This window comes from Perca fluviatilis, chromosome 19 (assembly GCF_010015445.1).
Source record: "Perca fluviatilis chromosome 19, GENO_Pfluv_1.0, whole genome shotgun sequence".
NCBI lineage: Eukaryota > Metazoa > Chordata > Actinopteri > Perciformes > Percidae > Perca > Perca fluviatilis.
In genome coordinates this window covers 10,913,930-10,935,742 of record NC_053130.1, presented here as the reverse complement: position 1 = coordinate 10,935,742, position 21,813 = coordinate 10,913,930, and the positions used below count along the sequence as shown (strand labels likewise).

General features: G+C 39.5%; 1 protein-coding gene across 3 annotated transcripts in view; it reads left to right on the top strand.

The window, feature by feature from the left end:
• Positions 1-21,813, top strand: part of LOC120548128 (inactive phospholipase D5-like) — a 63,555-nt gene that overhangs the window by 18,281 nt on the left and 23,461 nt on the right. The gene's annotated exons all lie outside the window — the stretch shown is intronic.

Genomic DNA, 21,813 nt, shown 5'->3' with positions numbered 1-21,813 from the left:
GTGCCTTGTTTCTAAGAATCACATTTTTTATGTTATACTGACTAGTGCAGTGCCCGTTGAAAATGTTTAGAATGAGCAGATTGCTTGGCCTGTGGTATTGCTGCTTGTAGAATTCATCAAAACCAAATTGTATCCCAAAATTACTTACAGAAGGACCCCAAACCACTTAATGTGCAACTCCACTGTATAGCCTACTACTGACTTACAGTGTAGGCTACGTCTACAGCAGAGGAAGACATTGTACTACTGTATTTACCTGACTTCAGAATGTAATCACAAAATATCACAATGAAACTGTGGAGTAATCAGACATTAGCCTCATGGACTCACGGCAGTGTGCTACCCACCCGGCTGTTATGAGAGCTAATCAGCACATATCTTCGTTCATCAACCACCAGAAACGGACTGTGTGTGTGTGTGTGTGCGTGCACAAAGAGAGAGAGAGAGAGAGAGAGAAAGAGAGAGAGAGAGAGAGAGAGAGAGAGAGAGAGAGAGAGAGAGAGACACGGTGTTGTCTCGTGTCGTATGATCGTTAACGAATTTAACATTTCAGCAGACGTGTTCATTTCCATACAGGTTTAGTGGCTTGACAGTTAATGGTGAAGTAGGGGATTTGATTCGCGGGGGTATTTTGGTGACGGTAATTTTTTTAGTTAGCAGTATACTTAATTAACCCAGGGGTGAGTCTGATGAAAAGTGCTGTGTCTGCCCGGTTCAGCTCTGAGATTTTCTCGCATTGCACAGCGCTGTGAAGGAATAATCTCCGAGATTACGTTATGTTCTGCCTCTGGTTAGAAGTGGTGAATGTAGGCTACAACTCACAGCAACTTAATACTATATAGTGTCTGGCTTTTGTTTGATATTTAGTGTTGGCAAATGGCTTTTTGTTGAGTTTCCTCTTAGCGAAAAAATAGACACTGAAAAGCGTAGGGCCTTTTTTTCAGTCGCGATGTTCCTTTCAGCTATCCACTCGTGCTCCAGGACAGTGAAAAGTACGTTTTGTATATCCAGCAATCATGTAGCTAATGTTGGAAGCAGGAAAAGAGTCAAAGGCGGTAGCACCTCCCCCCGCCCCTCCCCCTCCCACATGTGTGGGATTCCGAAACGTCCTTAAATTGAATTGGAATTGTCATTTTTGTGGGTCTGAGGTGTATGTCACATTTTAGCTGCCAAAGCTCCGCTGCTTTCTTCAACCCTCTCTGTCTCTGGTCCTTGCTGTGCTCAGTCAGTGTGCAGTGTGAAGGGGAGTGGTCAGCGACTAGAGCAACAAAAGCCAATGTGTGCTTCTTTTACCAATATATATTTACCTATATCTTTTGCATTTCTAATCCAAACAACTATACGTCAAACTTGGCACTGCACTTACTCGTGCCCTTAACAAGACACGTCTCAGGTTTGAAATCCATCGGACTAACGGTTCGAGAGATATGCGCATAACACACAGACAGACAGATGTTCCTGCAATTTATAGATAGATGTTTATACCCTGGGAAGTAGTTTACAGTAAAACTGTGAAACGGTCCCTGTATGTGAGTCACTGCATGGCTACAGAGTGGTGCATACTTGAGTAAATCTAGAAGAAGGTGCTGATATTAATTTCAGGGGCTAACACAGTTTGCTGTGACTGTTGTACACCTGATAAACATGCTGATAAAATTACACCTTGTAGCAATCCTGTCTTACACAGCTTACTCACAGCTCCTTTACTGTGATACCTTCTGAACCTGTGAAGTGCATGTTGCTGGGCAGACCCAGCAAGACTTTTACAGTAATGGTAGATATCATCTTTTTATTTTATTTTTGTGTACTGCTTTATGCAATGGGAAAAAGAAGATTTGATCCCCTACACATTCAGCATTAGTTTCTGAAAAGCAATTAGAGCTAGAACGATAAATCGGTCAATAATAGCTTATTGCAAATATAGTATAGAAATGTAATTTATAGGTGACAAGGTTGCAATATTGGGCTATATGTTGACCCAATATACGTTATATATGTGAACAAGAAATTGCAGTACAGAAATTCCAAAGTTTCTTAGTTTGTCCACTAGAGAGCACTGACAAGAACTTTATTGTTCATAGTTCTTTGAATTAATTAACATTGAGTGGTTATGGTACTATTAGCCAATCTATTATAATCACATTCTTTTAAAACTCAATATAAATATCAACCTTCTAGTACAAAGAGTAGCCTAATAAAAAAGTAATCTACGCTTGTCTTACAAGTCAGCGTGCTTTACAAACTGCTTCCAGAAGTAGACAAAAAATATCCATGAATTTGTGTCATTTTGGGTAGATGGTACATAAAAACACAATTTCTAAGAAGTGAAATATCCCTTTAACCCAATAAAGGAGTTCTAATTTCATAGCACACTTTATCATAACACAAATCAAATCAAAGAATGCTGGAGGAGGACAACCAGACTAAGTTCACAGTCTCATTTCACTGTGAACTTACCAGGAGAATTACTCTAGTTGTGTTCTACTGTCATTTTGTCCAGCGTGTGCCAAAAGATAATCTTAGACAATTATAAATCAGCCCTAGACCTTTACAGCGTTGTTTTCCCTTTACTATCACTCCTTCTTTCCCTCTGTCTTCCTCTCTGATTCTTCCTCTTCGTCTCTGTCTCTCTCTGTCTCATGGTCCCATCAGTCTTTCAGCCTGGGTGCACAGAGCACTGCCTTATAAGTGGGAAGCTGGACCGAAATTGTCTGGCCAAGTCTGACCTACTTCACTCTGACTGTCTAACAATGGGAAGGAGGGGAGAGACAAAAGTGGAGGTAGTGATGGGAATGAAGAAGAAGAGAAGAGAAGAAAAGGATGTGGGGGAACGAAGATTACAGACAGGAAAGGTGGCGTGGCAGTCTTTCGTAATTCTGCTCACGGACAGCATCAATATGCTGAGTAGACAGGTACACACTCCCACATCACATGCACACACACAAACCCATGGCCCATCAGACCATGGTACAAAGCATCAGCAGACAGTAGAGCCCAAAACACCTGAAATGGTATCCATGGCAACCAAACCACTGGCTCCCTGCATTAAACAGTGGGACAGATCCAGAGTCAGTGCATTCACTGTGCGTGATATTTCTTCAATGGTGTGTCATTCTGGCCAACCTCGCTTCTTGTAGAGGCTTGTGCGCACACACACACACACACACACACATACACACATACACACACATACACACACACACACACACACACACACACACACACACACACACACACAATACACACACTCCCTGAAAGCACTGATTCGGTACTCTGGGCAGACACATTATCCATCATTCTGTGCTAACAAGGGTTTAATCAGGCAAAACAAATGACACCTCTCAGAACATTACAAGATCTTAGCAGAAAACGCACAGTCCGATTTATCAAAGCATTAATTATGGATGGACCTTTATTGCATCAAATGTGTAGGAGGAGAGGAGAGGATGTTGACTCTTTTTTGGTCAGCGTTCATCAGGGATTCAATCTTGATGCTTTCTTTGACTGAATAACATGATTAATCACTTTTCACAGGGCGTAATATTTTATATACACATTTTATAAATTTGTATATTGATATGCATTACTGTAACTTTGTTACTCTGTAACTCTACTGTTTTGAGACAAGGGTAAGATAGATTAAATTTCATTATCATAATGATACATCAGTATCATTTAACAGTTTTATTCTGTTGTCTGTGTGACAGATGGCGTTGTTGTGAAACCAGTGGTATACATTTTTCACAGCTACTTTGGATGTGCATGTTTGTCCTTGCTATTTTCAGTACAGGCTCTTTAGTCGCATTCATGTCTCTGATAGGTCAGTGTTTTGTACACCTAAAGTTTGAGAGTGTATCTATTTCATGACTGCGACAGCTTCACTCTCACAATCAATTCGCATTAAGCTGTGCAATTAACACCTACAGTAATTTCACTTCAATTATAGGGAAAATACAACATGCAGAGAGATTATCAATTTGTCAAAAAACAAGATGTGCTGTTATCTTGAAAAAGATGATTAAAGTGATGGTTCGGAGTAATTTCACCCTAGGGTCCTTTGCACCATGACCTCGAGCCAAACACCCCCCCAGAAGCTTTTTTCACCTGGGTCTAACACTGGGCGAGTTAGCGAGCAGCAGCAGCAGAGAGCAGAAGCCAGCAGGCAAGTGTTATTTACATAAACTTCTGGTGTACTTACAAACTTTACAATCCATCGTTTTATGAGTGCATAACCTATATATACTAGTGTAGACCTTTGGTATCATTTCGGGCATTATTAGTGGGGTAATGTTAAGAGACACTTCGGATCCATTAGCCTCTGCGCTAAGCTATTCAGCGGCTAACGCTACTCTACGCTAACTCTCCCAATGTTAGACCCAGGTGAAAAAAGCTTCTGGGGGGGTGTTTGGCTCGAGGTCATGGTGCAAAGGACCCTAGGGTGAAATTACTCCGAACCATCACTTTAATGTGAACAATGGCTTGCTTTGCCGATGGATCATTCCAGACCTTTAACACAGCAGACATTTGACCTGTCATAGCAGGAATAGCACATGTAGAATGAATAACCTTATCAAAGGTTCTGATGCATTTAAGTGCCACGCCAGTCAGGGCTGGACTGGCCATCTGGCATACCGGGCATTTTCCCGGTGGGCCGACGGACTTTTGGGCCAAATCGCCAATATAAATAGGCCTTTTTCTATTTTTTGGCCGGGCCGGCCCATAAAAAACTCACAGCGGCCCATTGGTTGATTTTCTTTATTGGCACTGGCCTGACCCAATGAAATCCAGGAACCCCCTCCAGGAAAATCAGTGATGATACAAGCATCAGTGTTCCTTGAATAGCTTAATTAGCTTCTCTTGTACTGGTGCTCTTTTCCAGGGCATATACTACTCTCAGCTTTATTGTAGCTTTTAGGAAGGGTTATAGTTATGGTTATTGTATTTAGCAGACACTTGTGTCCAAACGACAAAATATGAATCTTACAATAGTTAAAATTAACAGTAAACTGTTTTTAAAGTTGCTAAGCCAATATTAAGCAAAATAGTAATAATAAAAATAATGACAATACAATGTCAAATATCAATAATACAAAATTATAAAAATACCATAAATATACAAATCATAACTCTAAGAATGAATGAATTATTTAAGTGTAAGATCAACAGATAAGTCTTGAGTCCCCTCTTGAAGGATCCAAAATGATCACATGAACGCTGAACACTAGGCAACTCATTTAATGGAACGCACGCATATTTTAAGAGGACTGTCTGCAGGGAATTTGTCTGACCAATCACGGTGGGTGTGGGCCGCCTGGCCCAAAAATGCCAGGGCCGATTTTTTTGTCCCAGTCCAGCCCTGACGCCAGTAAGCTGTCATGCACAATCTCAAGGGCTGGTACTAACTACATTGGATGCAGCCATTATTAAAAATAGGTTCACAGTTTTTCCAAGTCTGTCTTACAAACAACAGTTTTTGTTCTCTGTAATGATTCCTTCTTTTCATACTGGTCAGTAAGCGATCCCTTCCTAATGCAATTTGAATCTAAGTAATCCACAGTCCTTGTTTTATGTAAAAAAAAAGTTGATCTGAAGCAAACATGAGGCTTCAGTAGTCCAAGTTAGACAAATAAAATGATTAGAGAAGTTACTTAACTATGAAAATCCGCTTTTCTATAAAAAAAAAAAAAAAAAAACAGGCTCACTTTGGACAAGCATTACTAATTTAGAGGACTGGTTGGTACAGTATTACTCATATAACAGTGGTTACTCATGATGACACGTGTGCTTATTCATTGTGACAGTATGTAACTAAGAAACTGTTACTCATAGTAGTGATAAAAAGGGCCATTCAGCATGAGTGGTCTTTTACTAAAGTTCAATTTTGTAACATTCCACCAAAGAAATCCCTTATCTTTGTCTCTCAGTGGCAGAGAGATTTTAGGCAGTTAAAAAAATGAGCCCATATTTTTTAATGGACACATCTGGATGAGCCTCAGCAGAGCTGCAGATGATGAGCAGGAGGTAAAGTATTTTGTGGCCGTGTTATTATCAATGCAGAAAAGTCTTGGCTCAGTGATTTTAAAGTTCTTTCCCTGTCCTGGTGTTAAAGGCCAGCTCATTACTGTGAGCTTCAGCATCCCTGGTGCCTGCATGAGGGATAGAAGGCACAGAAGGCTGATAGACTGTCAGGGCCATACACACAATAAAATTCCAGTCATACACTCCGCTCAAGGTAAAACTTTGCATCAAGCAAAAGCAACTATATCAATGTCTAACCGTACAGACTGTTCTACAATAAAGGACATTAAAGTGCCAAATGCCTCTGTTTAGTTTATGCAAACAGATTAACAAGGCTAATGTGTAGCAACTCTGTGAGGCTGTACTCTGCACTCTGTGCACAGCAGTTAAGGGATTGGCAAAGTTATTATAATTCATCCTGAGGGGAAAATTAATGTGTGTACCAAATGTCATGGCAATCCATCCAATAGTTGTTGAGACATTTCCCCAAAACCCCAAAATGTCAACCTTATGGTGGCGCTGGAGAAAAACTCAGAGGATCCCCAAATTAATGCATGGATTGTTTCATCATTTACAGCATTGATTATTTCAGTCCGGACCAAAGTGATGGACTGACCGACTGACTTTGTCATCCGGCCACGCCACACAAAAACACATTGACATAGGTATGATAAGCAGATCACTAAACAGACATACCGTATAAGCCAGTCACACCAGGACAAATAAACACACACTAACACATATTTAGGGCCCAAGCACCGACAGCGGCGAAGGCCCTATTGAAACTGAAGGAATTCTTCTTTCTTCTGGCAAATTAATCGCTTTTTTGAGTTGCTTAACATACTCAAAAACTCACCAAAAATGGCGGTCGCATCAAGCCAGGTGAAAATTTACGTATTTTAAGGGTTTTGGGAATAGGCACACAAAAATGGCTCGCTAGCGCCCCCTACAAAATTCAAAGAATTGAGCCCCTGCAGTACGTTTAACGTAGACTCACAAAATGTGGTACACATATGTAGCATGTCAAGACGTATAAAAAAGCTCATTGGAGCCATACCCTTAACCCAACAGGAAGTCCGCCATTTTGAATTGAAAGTTAGGAAATTAGTGCGATTTTGGTCATTTCCACATGTCGTACTTTAACGAAATCAAATTTGGTCTGTGCCATCTTAAGACGTTAAAGATGCAAAGTTATTAAAAGAATTGTAATAGTTATAGAGGACCAACAGGAAGTGGGTGTAACTTGAGTGTACATTGACCAATTGTCTCGATACTTTTCAGGATTCATAAGAGTCCAACCCTGAGGATATCTACAGGCCGATATCGACTCAAAGTTATAGCGCCCCTAGTGGCAACAGGAAGTAGGCCTAAAAGTCAAGGTGCTATACTTTAACGATCTTCTCCTAGAGATTTCATCCGATCGACTTCAAATTTTTATTACGATGAAAACGTATTAAAAGCTTGAGTTTTCGTCCAACGGTGTGGGTGTGGCATATGAACTATATGACGTAGAGTCTTGTGTGAGGTATCATTGAACTCAGCAGAGAGTTCCCTTTTCGTTGGTGACGATTTGCAGTGTCTGAGTGCCGCGCAAATGCACGGTTGCAAAGAGCGGCGTCCGCCAGTAACCCTGATGTGCAAGGAGGTGCGAGGGCCCGTCCAATGCTGCTTGCAGGTTTAATGTTCTTTTTGAATTTGTGTAAGAAAGACAAGCACCCAGAGCACAGATGCTCAACAAAAAGCTGCTGTACTTTACAGATTCTGCATTGTGAAAAGTTGTAGGGGCTAACAAGTCTCTGAAAAAGGTCATGATGAAGAGTTCTTGCTCAGCTTTATTTTAGCTGCACTGCAAATATTGTGACGAACAGTTTTCTTTGTCCCAAAGGTAATCACTTTATTCGGCTAAAAATAAAATGGAAAAAAGAAAAAAGTTTTGTTCCTGAATTGGGTTTAAGCAAGAGTTGTGCTGGGTATGTTTGATTTCATGTGTATTTGTAAATGCACCTGTTTAGAGAATTTCTTTGTTTTTGTTTTTATCACAGATACATCTTTCTCATAAGTTTTTACAATCCAAACAGTTCCTTAAAAGTTCAAATACAGGACACATTGCTTCAAAGATTGGTTATCTCATATCCTGTTTTTAAAATGTTCTAATTTTGCCATCAAAAGTCCAGTCAAATTAAACAAGAGGAAGTGGGAAACGAGGCCTTATTGTGAATCAATTCATGACGGTCTCCCTCTCTATTTCACTCTCTCCGTCTTTCTTTGTTCACTGCCATCGCGGTAATTTAGCCAAGGCCTGTGGCTTGTCAAGGGATCAAGCCCAAGCAGCTCTACTGGCAGAGCTTTAATGAAACCCTTTTTGGCTCACAGATGATGTGTGTGCTTGACTGTTGGCTCACAAATGATGTGTGTGCTTGACTGTTGTGTGTATGTGTGTGTATGGGTACTCAGTAAACCATCCATCTCTGTCTATATACACCAGCTGAGCTAGTGTAATTGAACATCCTGCTGATTCCACCACAGACGCATGGAGTCACACACATACACAACACATGCACAAGCAGTGAAGTGTAGTTGGTTGTGATGTGACCAATGGCAACAGGATACACTAGCTATTATGCGTAATGCAGTGGAGAGCATCGGAAGTGTGAAGAAAAATGCAGGGGTCTGCAAAAACATCTACTTCTAAGTAAGACGAGCACGCTGGGAGCTAAAGGACTGTCGTCAACAAAAAGCATATATCTCATGTATCGCTACTCATGCAGGAGGGTATTGTACAAATGATATCTGATTATATTACTGACTTATATTATTGACAAATGGAGTGTCAAATCTGTTTAGAAAATATAGAAATTGTAAAACAGGAGGGTTGAAATGCTGGCTCAGACTGTTGTGCTGTGTGTCTGTAGTTTATGTTTGCATTTGTTCTGTGTATTTGTGTGTGGTGGAGGAAATATACTGGGCAGAATTATTAATAATAAATGTAATCTCTTTTCTTAACATAGTTACGAACTGCTCTCCAAGGAAAAGAAAACAGAATAAAAGCAAGTGAATCATCAAACTGGGACAACAAAATACTGTTAAAAGAAGATGAAAAAAATGACATAAGTGGCAAGATAAAAAACTGAGTAAATATATTTCATATTTACAAATGGTTTCTTATTATAAATGAATTTGTGTGTATGGTGTGGTTGAGTGAATAGGGTGAGAACAGTCAACTTTGAATAAAAATAGTACAATTGTGCAATCAGATATAACACAATACTACCTGTTGAAACTTCACTTTGCTCAAACCTCATAACGGAGGCTGAGTGGAGATTTGGCCATACATCTTAACATTCAGGCAGGATCGAGTATTGTCTAAAACACACCTGCAGGCAGGTGCACAGAAGAATAAAAGCATGCCAAAGAAAGCAACAAATCCAGCACAATTGATCAAATAAGTACATTAAATGAACCAACCATGTAGATCAAGATCCATAGAACACAAGATACCTGTTCAAGTCCAAATTAGAACTAATTTTCCTAATCAGCATCTTAAAGGTCCCATGACATGGTGCTCTTTTGATGATTTTATGTAGACCTTAGTGGTCCCCTAATACTTTATCTGAAGTTTCTTTCCCGAAATTCAGACTTGGTGCAGAATTACAGCCACTAGAGCCAGTTCCACAATGAGCTTTCCTTAGTATGTGCCATTTCTGGGTCTGTAGCTATTGAGGAGGAGAGAGGGGGGTGGGGGGCAAGGTGGAGGGTGGGGGTGTGGCCTTGACCAACTGCCACTTTGCTCGTTTGAAAGCCATGATGTCTCTCTCTCATGGGTGGGCCAAATTCTCTGGGCGGGCAAAGCAGAGAAAGGGGAGGTAACTTTGCTCCTTATGACCTCATAAGGAGAAGATTCCAGATCGGCCCATCTGAGCTTTCATTTTCTCAAAGGCAGAGCAGGATACCCAGGGCTCGGTTTACACCTATTGCCATGTCTAGCCACTGGGGGACCATAGGCAGGCTGGGGGAACTCATATTAATGTTAAAAAAACTTGATTCGATATTTTAAGTCCACTAATGCAGACAACTACGAAAACAATGCAATTGCTTATTACTAAAGTGGCTATCTTTTTTTATTTTTTTTATTTATTGATTTTATACAAAATCAATCTGACAATGAGAAAACAATGTGACATTGTCAAAGGGGTTAATGGTAGGGATGAATCTGCAGAGAATTATCAACTGAATTTGCAGCCCCCCCCTGTTTTACACAGCTTTATAATGAGTTTCAACTCATTATTTAGCACAACTTTACTGTTTTGGTTAATTCTCATTGCTTACAGTAGCATCATCAACACATCCATGATTCATGGAAATGTGCAAAACACAACAAGCCACAAAGAATGCTGCGACTTTTTGAGGACTGTACTGTAAAGCACCTCCTGACCTATCCAAACACCTGAAGCGCATTTTCAGTAATATTCTATCTATTCTATCCTTGTAATTATGTATGGTTTGCAAAAATGTGAACTGCTGCGTCCGTGTAGATGAGGGAAGCAAGGTGTATGCGCGTTGTGCGCACGCTACATTATGGCCAAGCATGCGCCCCTAAAATATCATCTGAATAATGCGCCACTGACTTTAGACCAGATTTTTCCTGGTCAGTGGCAGAATTGTTTTCTATAACTGCAAAATAGCATCAGGGAACGTTTGTGCCTGAACACGCCTCCTCTTTTTGCTGAACCGGCCCCGGGAGCGGAAATTCATTCCCTAATTTACCGACGTGCGTCTGTGGAGGGAAAAGTCCGCTGTGCGTTGGGTGCAAAATAGGAATGATACATGCGTCGGTGTACAAAGTCAATTGCGCTGGGTGCAAGATAGGGCCATGAGGGTGAATGTTCGTCAGGTGGACAGAAACAGGACTCGAAATTAACAATAACATTGCTCCATAACTGCTGGATGTGTAAATAAGCAACTATTTGCTAACAAGTTCAACATATCAACTTAAAAGATAATGATTTTGTGTTGTGCCAAATAAATCAGTTATTGCAGGTTTAAGAAAGTTTAATTATTATTATTATTATTATTATTATTATTATTATTAAAATTAAGCATATAGCCTAATGTTAGTAATAGTAGAATTAGTAGTAGTTAGTAAAAACTGCCTTTCTGTGTGCAATGAGTGGAGATCAAATACAAATATGCAAATAATAAGAAATACATCTTTAACACAAAGGAAAATAGATAAAATAGATAGGATGCTATTTGGATATACTAAAACTCTACTGTGAACAGTGCAGTCTCTAAAAGGGACAAAAGGAGCGATAAAGTCCTGACACATTTATTTTAGTTCTTACGGCTGACATGGCAAAAAATGAAAAATAAGTCTTTCCATTGTTTACAAATCACTCATTGCTGTGCAGCATAATGTATCTATACTTACAGTGTCAGAGCTAACAAAGACTCTTTGGCTTAGACAATGCTTGCAGTGCTGTTGTGTCTTTCTTATGCAACCAAGTGCCCCCAGCTTAAAGACTGGACCAAGAGGAAGGCTTAGGCAGGGCTGACTGAATGGAGCGACAAGGGTTTATTGGGGGAGTTAACGGTGGGCTCAGGTCTTATCATGGTCAGCAGGGCTCTCATGTCATTTTAATGGGACTATAATTGACTTATTGATTTTAAAAGCCTAGCTGGGATCAATAGGAATGGCTGCTTTGCAAAGGAAGAGAGTAAGAGAGCGTGAGAGAAAGTAGATGGAATGCGTGATAGTGGCTGATATACTGTTGTAGCTTCTGGAATGGGAAAGCAATGATGTGTTATTAATTATCAACACACAATATTATATCTTTAGATTGTAGTACAGAAACGGGCTGAGTTGCAAAATATGTCATATACAATATTGCAGCAGTCTGCTTTGTTAGAATTTGAGTTATTGAGTTATGCAGCAGGGGTGTGGCCCTAATTCAGAAACCGAGACCCAACTGTGTACCAGGACGTTTACAAAGTTCAGAAATCAATAAACAGGTTTCCAATCAGACCAGACAAATAACATAGAGGACACTAAGAGTCTACAGCCATGTTAGCATCACAGTGAGGCTGTACTAAAGCACAGGGGTGCACGCTAATATCAGCATGCTGAAACGCTCACAATGACAATGTAGCAGCTGAGGCTGATGGAAAAGTAATTAGTTTTCCAGATATTCATTAATCAAAGTGTTGTACAAATAAAATAATTGGCACTAGATGAAAAGTTCAGGGATCATCCTGAGGGAACATTAATGTGTGCACTTAATGTCATGCCAATCCATAGTTGTTGAGACGTTCCACCCAAAATCTCAAATGCCAATCTCATGGTGGCACTAGAGGAAAAGTCAGGTGATCACCAAAACCATAAGGATTCATCCTGTGGGTACCATTATTTGCTTCATCAATATCTGAACCAAATTACATGAAAATCCATCAAAAGGGGTGGACCACTAACATGACTAAAGAACACACATTAAGGATAAAATCAAATGGGAATGGTTCAAACACCTGAGGACCGTTTAGGACAGACTATAACAACTGATAAATTGAATCTACTTCTTGTATGTCTGTTATTCAGAGACAGTTTTCTGTCTCCCCTTAACCACTGTTAATGCTTGCAGGTTGAAAGTTGGGGACAAGTTCAAGGGGCCCCTTGCTGGAGCTCACTCACAAAACATTCCTCTTTCAGTTATTTTACCCAGTTCTTAGCTATGCCCCTGCCCTCAAATATGCCTCATTTACTATTTAAAAGACAGCACAGTTTGGCACAAGAATGAACACATATAAATACTTAAATGCCTCCACCAACTCTTTAAGGTCATACAACCTTTTTTTACATTCAAGTGACCTCACTACAGCACAAATAATCTAATAGCCCAATTCTTCCTGAAAAAAATGATGTAAATTGATTGACTATAGACAACAGGGTTGATGTTTTACAAGCTTTTTTAGAAAATAAAACTAGACAGAAAAGTAATTGTAAAAATGGCCTCAGGTTCCTCAGCATTAAATGTCACAAATAACATACATTTAGACTGAAATCCCACATGGCTGGAATTCTTTGTTTTCACAGCATGGAAGTCTGATTTTCACAAGAACAGCAGCACGCTGTGTCCAATCTTTTTTCCTATGAGATATAATCTTAAATTAATCATCTTGTCATGCTTTGATCCTCTCTTCATGAATCACTATCCTGATTTCTATCCTGAAGGAGGGGCAGACTGCATTCAACTGATTGGCCTTCAAAAGATGATGCATATAGGTGGCTGTCAAAGATGTTTTGAATGTTGGTAGGTGTACTCCACAACGTCAGTGTCAATTCTTAGTACATTAGATGTATTATTTGACATACATAAAGATACATTTAAGCTGGAGGCCATCACTGAGTTTCTAAATCACTCAATGCACCCATTGTGCAACCATTAATCAGTCCTGACTGGCGGGATCACACGAGTATCCACAACCAACAAGAGGCAGTAGATGCACTTACTATATCACAAAAACCAATCAGTTCTGATGTTCTTTTTGATAGAAAGGTGCATCAGTCACTGTCCCTGTTGACGTGCCTTTAGACATCAAGTACTCTCTGGTCCAAACTGACTGCCAGGATACATTCAGCGATAAGTGTGCTGCAATTGAAATAATAAATGATGGTTTTCAGGGCTTCAGAGAGTTTTCCTGCACAAATTACACACACATAAGCATAAGCTATACAGCTTCTGCATCCCAGCCTCCCTTGTGAAAACATGACATAGTGGATTAAACTGGATGATAAATAATTTCAGCAGGCCTCCAAACAATCCAATGTGCTAACCGTCAATGCCAACAAGCCCCATGTGGGAATCGGGGAAAAGATCCAGGGTTGAAGGGTGCAGATAGAGAGATGAAAGAACATATTGATAGTACAGTTCCCAGTTGAGCAGGAATTGATGAGTGTAGGTATGAGGCTGCATGAGTAAATATGGGAGAGATTGGAGCTGCTGGGACTGTCAGGCTCCAACTTGCTCCTCCCCAGACTGACTTGAGAAGTGATGGATGGCCTCGCCTTCAGTGGACAGAGGACTCTTTCATTGACACAAAAGACATTCAATTTAGAATAACTTTATTTATAAGTCTCGTTGGTAGACGAATATAGGGACAAAACAGGTTTACACCAGAAGTCATTTGTCACATAAATGAAATGAAGTGACACAAAAACAAATGTATACAGTATGAAAAATGTCAACCCCAAGAAATAGGATAAGAGTGTATTGTATAGCTGTGTGATCATATTTCTTTTTGTGGACACCTGCAGCGCATGAATCAGTGTATGAGTACCAGGCAATATAAATAAGAAGTTACAGTACAGCACAATAATTGTACTAAAATTAAAAAAATTTCACTAATTGCTTTTAATAAAATGGCACATTTTACCAATTTCAGGCTCACTTATTATTTCAGGCTTACTTATTACTATGAAGCTGCTCTAATATATATATATTTTATGTTCACAATGGATAATGAGAAAGGAGTTGCTCATAGTGGCAATCCCACAGAGAATTATCTGCAGAATCTTCATTTCACAGCAGCTGTTTCAGCGAGTTTCAGCTCATTGTTTGGCTGTCTGATCCACAACTTTACTGTTTTTTCTCATTGCTCTCATAGCATTGTTTTTGGTTGCAGCAGGCAGCTGTTTTCAACAAAAAGGCCCTAAAGACCCACTGTACATGAACTGCTCAGCACCAAACTGCACACAGACAAATTAGTAGCTAGCTGGTGAACATAGTGGAGCATTTAGCAGCTCCAGAGAATGATTTGTCCCTCGGGAGTTGGTGGAGACCAAAACTAAAGCTGAGCTAAAAAGATAGTGAATATTGGACCTACATTTGTCAGGAGGTCACAAAGCATTTTTTTCAAAAAAAATCAATTAATGCAGGTTTAAGAATGAGGTATTGCCATATCATGTTTAATTTAAAGTGTTTTGTTTGTAGTGCCACTGAACAAAAGTTGTATGTTTCCTTAAATGCTGTCTTTAGATATCAGATGTGCTCCCTCCATATAGGCTAAAGACACATTTTTACTTTCTGGCATTTTTAACACACTAATCACTCATTCTGTTATGTCTATAATTCTGTATTTCTAAATTGCTGCTTGTTGTTGTTGTTGGGATGCTTTTTTGTATGTGTGTTTTGTTTCTACTTTTCATTTTTACATTTAAATGTTTTATACAGTACCTTGGTGCTTCTTTGTAAAGCACTTTGGTCAGCGCAAGCTGTGTTTAAATATACTCTAGAAATAAACTTTACTTACGTACTTACTTACTAAATATTCAACCTTCAAGGACCCCATGAAAGCACCTCAATTTCCCTTGAAAGAGAATATACAGTGTGTAGATTTCAGGAATTCATATCTGTGGTAAGTGCTTGCCGAAAGCAGCAGCTGATTGTACAACATTATAGAGGAGAGTGATAAAAGAAATACTGCTGGGACATGATTGCATTCACGCAAATATATGGGATCATTAGCATAGTTATAAGCCACCTTTGAAACAAGAACATTTGCAAAGAGGACGGAAAAAGTATGGAGTCATTTTGCCAAAGAATTACTAAAATGTGATCTTTTCAAATATGTTTTAACTCATGGATTGTGTCTTTACGGGGAAGAGGAATTTTGTGAAATATGCTTGTTACCCTGTTGGTTTAACAGAAGATGAAATACCGACGGTATTAAAGTTCAATGTCTTACATGTTGGCTCTTTCCGTTCAGTATTCAAGATCACCCTCCTTCCTGTGTGTGTACCTTTCTTAAAGATGGATGGTGTTCCTGCTCTATTGATTTGCTCCAATGATGTTGTGTGGATTCAGACTTAAAGCAAAAATGACAAAAGTTGGCATTAAGCCAGCACTTTTTTTCTTTTAGCATGAACATTTTTATTACACATGACTATGCAGAGGCAGACAGGCAGACACAGTGGAGAGAAGTGAATAATGTTATGAGATAGTAAATGTATACAAAAATAAACAATGAGCAAGTCCTAAAGGACAAAAGCTAAAAGTACTGTCACTTTTCTTGTCAACATGAGATAACCTCTCATGGAATTACACTGGGGTCATTGTTATACATGTATATACACAAGTAAGTTAGATATGTATAACTTGGTTAAACTAATTAGGTCTACAGTACGAGGGTTGTAACAGTTTCTGATCTAGAGTCATCAACCCAAAAGTGAGCAGATCCACAAACGCACAAGACCTGACAGGGCAGTCAAACATACTGACAGTGGAAAATCTTCAAAGACATGTAGGTCTGGGCTTCCAGCCATTAAAGACCAAGCACCATGCATCTGGTCCATTTCTTTCTTTTATTTGACCAGTAGCGTCAAGCTGAGATGATCACTCCTTTTTCAAAATAACCAGAGATGGAAAAAGGGCCCTCAGCCAACCAGATACTGCACTCTGTAATTCAAAGTCAACTGAATTTGCTTTGTAGTCTTGATGACATTTCTTACGCATCAAAGAGGCCAACACTATGTAACTTTCAACAGCTTGGACGAAAGATAATCTTCATAATCATATCACTCATTCTCTGTAAATGTGAGCCCCATTGAAGTCAGATATTTATAAAGCTGCCGTGATTGTGCCTGAGTAAGAGCAGGTCTGTTTGACTGCTCATCCGGCTGGCAGAGCACTTGGAGGCCTGGGTTCACTCCGGAGATCTGAACGGACTGTCAGTGAGATGAATTAAGAGCACACTGTCTCTCTGGAGAGGAGCACTCAATGTCACTTTCCATGAGGCTAGAGCAGGCAGTAGCTCAAAGGTGACAATGCTGTGACAGCACGAATGGAGCAGCACACAGTCATTTCTGAGATATTGAGAACCAGATAGGCTCCTTTATATTTAGATAAATAATTACTATAATTATTAGGATTTCAAAGTAAAAAGTACAATAAGTACAGTCTAGTACATGACTGACTAATAAAAAAGATACAGAGCTATGATAAGTTATTAGAATCAATTCTGCAACAAATCAAACAGACACAAAGTCTCTTTGGGATCATGTGGAGCCAGATGGAGGGCAGCTGACAGCAGATGCAGTCATGGAGCAATGACGGATGGTGAAATTTATTTAAAATAGTCCATGGTATGCATGACATTGTACATTTTTCCCTAAAATATTGCACCAAAGGAAAGCACAAAGCACAAATTATTCTTTTACACTATTAACAGCTGTAAAATAACACATTGTATGCAGCAGCGTCACTCTCTTCGCATTCTGTCTCAATACACAATGCTCATTAGCCCGCAAAGCCCCAGTGCTAATCCATAAAACCCCCAGCACATACCCATACCCCAGCCTTGCACACAAATTCTCAATAATATCTGCCACCCAAACAAATGGATTCATTGTTCACAAGAGTTTATACTTGATTTTGTCAACATAACAGTCCCGTCATAGTACTCATGCAAAACATATTTATGACAATAGCCAGCAACTGTAGTGGCAAAAACCTTCAGCTGGCCCAGAAGTCAAGTTATTACTCAGCAATAAGCATACACTGTTTAAATTCTTCAGTCATGGATTCGGTAAAACTTCAATGCAATAATAAGTTAACTGTATCATAAGCACAATACAGCAAAAGTGAGGGCTGTTTCCCCGGAAAAGTGCACTGAATATAACGTATGAACAGAGCTGTAATGCCAACACACTCGGCTCATAACTGTTCTTATAACACAAGCTTTCCAAACTGTATAGTAAGTGTGGCCATGACTCACATACATACTCATATACTGTGCATGTATGCACACAGAAATTAACATACACACTTTCTATTGTGCACCAATGTCATTTCAGATGCAAAGTTCATTCCAGCTGCCACTTCCCTGTCAGTCTGTGTTGCTTTATGTGTCCATCACCTGTGTGCATACTCAGCCTTTCAAAAGCAGATTGACCAACATGTTTTGTCCTCTCTGTTGCTCAGTCTTATATTTTGTATATTTTGTATATTCTATACATGTAAACGTTTTGACCATTTATATATTGAATGCTTGCTAGTCAAAGTGGGAGACGTAATATCTTTCAACATCCCTTCAACATCCTTCATTTCAGCTTTGGTGAATTTACCTCTCCCCACAGCCTGGAGTGAAATATCTGTGTCACTTTGATCACAGACAGTAAAAATGAGTATGACACTTATGACACCTGATGAAGATGAGTCTCCTTTAGTCTCGCTTTGCCAGACCCTCCTCCAAAGCGCACTGAAGGAGGGTCTGGCTACTCCACACAGCATTCGGGCATGGGAGGAAAACATGCAATGGTATAGTGGCATTTCTTTAAACCAATCAGAGTCGTCATTGGCGGTGCTAAACTCTGCACAGAGCCGCTGCAAAATAGTCATGCGAGAGAAAACTCAGATTGGACAGATAGCCTAGCTAGCTGTCTCAATTTAACATGCAGAGATCTGAGGAGCAGTCAACAATAGTCCTCATAAATCCACCAAATTATAATAAAAATACATCCAGTGGAATTTCCTGCAGCACCGGAGCAATCCCTGAAGTGGAACGCAAAGGATATAGACTAAGTCTCCATTAACCCATCCTAGTCTACACAGCCACCTTAGAAGCATACATCAAATCATCCAGCTCCGTGTCAGGACAGCTTCTATGCATGCAATGACCAAACTGTAGCAGAGAGCAGAAAGCTTTTGGCTGGGTCAAGAGCAAAGTTAGGATCACAACCTCTAAAGAAATCTCTCCACAAAAGTGATAAGAGAAGCAAGTATGTCATTTAAATAGAGATCAGATGAGGGCATAGACTGCATGTGGGATGCCAATTATGATTGTCTGAAGAGATACTTTGAAGCCTGGAGTTTTTGCCACTTTTATGTAAAATATTGCAGACAGATAATACAAATGTTCAGCTCAGGTGAGGGGAATGAGGTGATCGCAGGATAGAATGGAGTGGCAGGATCTAGGATCCAACCCATCTGGTGGACAAATATAACAAGAATAACACTGAAGGGGTCTGGGAAAGTGGAAATGTTTATTAAAGATGGACAGAGGGGCAAAATGAGCAGAAATAGAGGCAAACATTGTGACACAATACATACACCATACAGATATGAGAGTGGTATTCATCTTCACATCTAACTCTTCAACACAAAGCAAAAAAAGCTTTTTTTTAGCTTCAAGCAGAACATGCATAAATACACTCCTCCATTAAAGTTGTCCAGTCGCCACTTACATACGACTTAATAAACAGGAACATTATCACTATATTTGCTGAGCGTATACTCGCACTGTATGATAAGGATAGAGTAAATACATTGAAACTAGAGAGGAGAAACAAAGACAGAAAATAGATGGAAGAGACAGGACACAGACAATGACTCCAGCAGTAAACACAGTATAATGACGACAAGCATACCTTTATGAAATTTGGCTCAACTCATTACACAGAGGTAGAGTGAGATGTCAAATGAGAGAGAGCAACCAGACCCAGAATTTTGCTCCAAGCATCAAGACACACAAACATCGAAATGTGCCTCCTCACCACTTATTTGGACAGCACGTCATGACACTGTCTGATATTGCTCTCTTTCTGTCTCATTCTGCACCTCCGGAATTTTAAAACTACTGAACATAAATACATTGCATTCAAGGACACACAAACACATAGCTACTGATTACCTGTGTGTGTGGTTAGATGTATTTGCTAGAAGCAAACACTGAAATTTCAACCTAGTTTGGTGATTCTTGCTGTTATTTTATCTTTATTAAACATTGTACACTTTGTGAGAATTATAAAAAAAATCTCTTTTTCCTTTCCACACTAAAATTCTAGACTAGCATTTCAATTTTAAGGCTCACTTACTATAATATTAAATTTTTATGGTAAAATGCTGGACTAAGCTGCTTCCAATTTTTCACATTAATCCTCTTCGTTGCAATGCTTATTGTATTCAGAATCACTTTGCTTAGCCATGTTACATACGTTTATTATGTAAGTGTTGCTTGATTGTGATCAATTAGTCAATGGTAAACCTTGGTGCAGAAGCCAAGACTGCAGTTGCGCCAGGCAGCTTTGAGACGAGAATGTGTAATGTGTGTGTGTGTGTGTGTGTGTGTGTGTGTGTGTGTGTGTGTGTGTGTGTGTGTGTGTGTGTGTGTTTCGTCATCTTTTTCCTCTGCAACCTCCAGATCCCTGCTAAAATGAATAGACATGTTGAAAAGAATGACACCTTCAGATGAATAACATTTTGTGTGTGTGTGTGTGTGTGTGTGTGTGTGTGTGTGTGTGTGTGTGTGTGTGTGTGCGTGTGTGTGTGTGTGTGTGTATGTGTGTGTGTGCGTGTGTGTCTGTACAGTGTCCAGACAATAATAAGTGAAAATAACACTTAACTGTGGCTATATCTTGAAAAAACAATCCAGCACATTAAATGTCTTGGTACAATGGGGTTATTTAAATTCTTTATTTTAATGTAGTGTAATATTGTGTATCGTAAGAATAATGATTTCTCCATTTTCAAACACTGCCTCAGTGTATCTGTCAGCAAACTTTGTACATCCGCACTATAGTCTGGTGATCGCATTTTGTTGATAGAGCTGATTTTTTTAAGATAAATGTCTCCCTGCGTGACTACTGAACGGTGCAAAAAGGAGAGCCTATGAAGATGCCATTGTTCTCTGATACTGATGAGCTGACTCCAAAATCTGACATCTACTGCTGATGTTTTGGACAGATGAAAGAATTTCTCCATCAAAAGATGGTTGTAGTTGTGCTCGAAATATCTTACTGTGACATTACATCATCTACGTTTGACTCACTAGCCAGGATTAGGGCTTTAGAGTGGATTTTCTTTAAACATCCACTTTAGGCTCAGGTACATACAGTAGTATGACTGCTGCATTCAGTGAAAACACATGCTTAGCCAAATATATTGAGATGCTAGTCTTCACTGACACATCTGCAATGGTAATTTTTAGGAATTAAATCTGACAGAGGAATATTAATTAAACAGAGTACTTGTCCAATTAACATTATCTGGTAGCAATCATAATCAGATTGTTTTTATTCGTTCATCCATTTGTAGGATGTAGAATAACCTGCATCCGAGTCTGTCACAGCATGAGTCTCCGTATCTGTGACACATTTATCACCTTCACACCACAAAACTCATCAACAGTTCATCAATAATTCATGAACTGTTTCCACACCTATAGACAAGGTGAGGAAAGATTAAAAAGACAACCAAACACAATTCTTATTGTGGTTGTATTCCCACATGCATGTGTGTATCCACGCATACATGTGCCTGTGTGTGAGTGCAATTGATACACTTAGATGTGTTCTGGGTATACTGTCACTAATTGAGCGATTAGAGGGCTTTCAGCAGCTGTGTGAACCATGGCCTTTTCCTTGCAGGATGAGCCAAAATCAGGACATCATGTGTTTTTTTCACTTAGGGCTCTTTGCTCGTCACAAAGGTGATTGAACAGCAGATGGATGCAGAAAAGAGGGGAAAACGGTGGTAGAGAAAGAGATGAAAGGCTAACAGCACCAAGAGGTTTGCCAATGTGCACTTACTGTAACATCTTAAGTGTGCAGATAGTATAGAGTAAAGACTGATCTGCATACAGAGGAGTTGGTTGTTTTAATGTTTTCTGGTGTTACTACAATGTGTAAGAGTTATGTCACCTGAGCTATAATTTTTAGGTACATTTTTAACTTTTTCTTAACTATTGGGTTACACTGTACTGTACAAATAAACTTTATTATAATTCAATTTTATTATTGTCCTCATCACC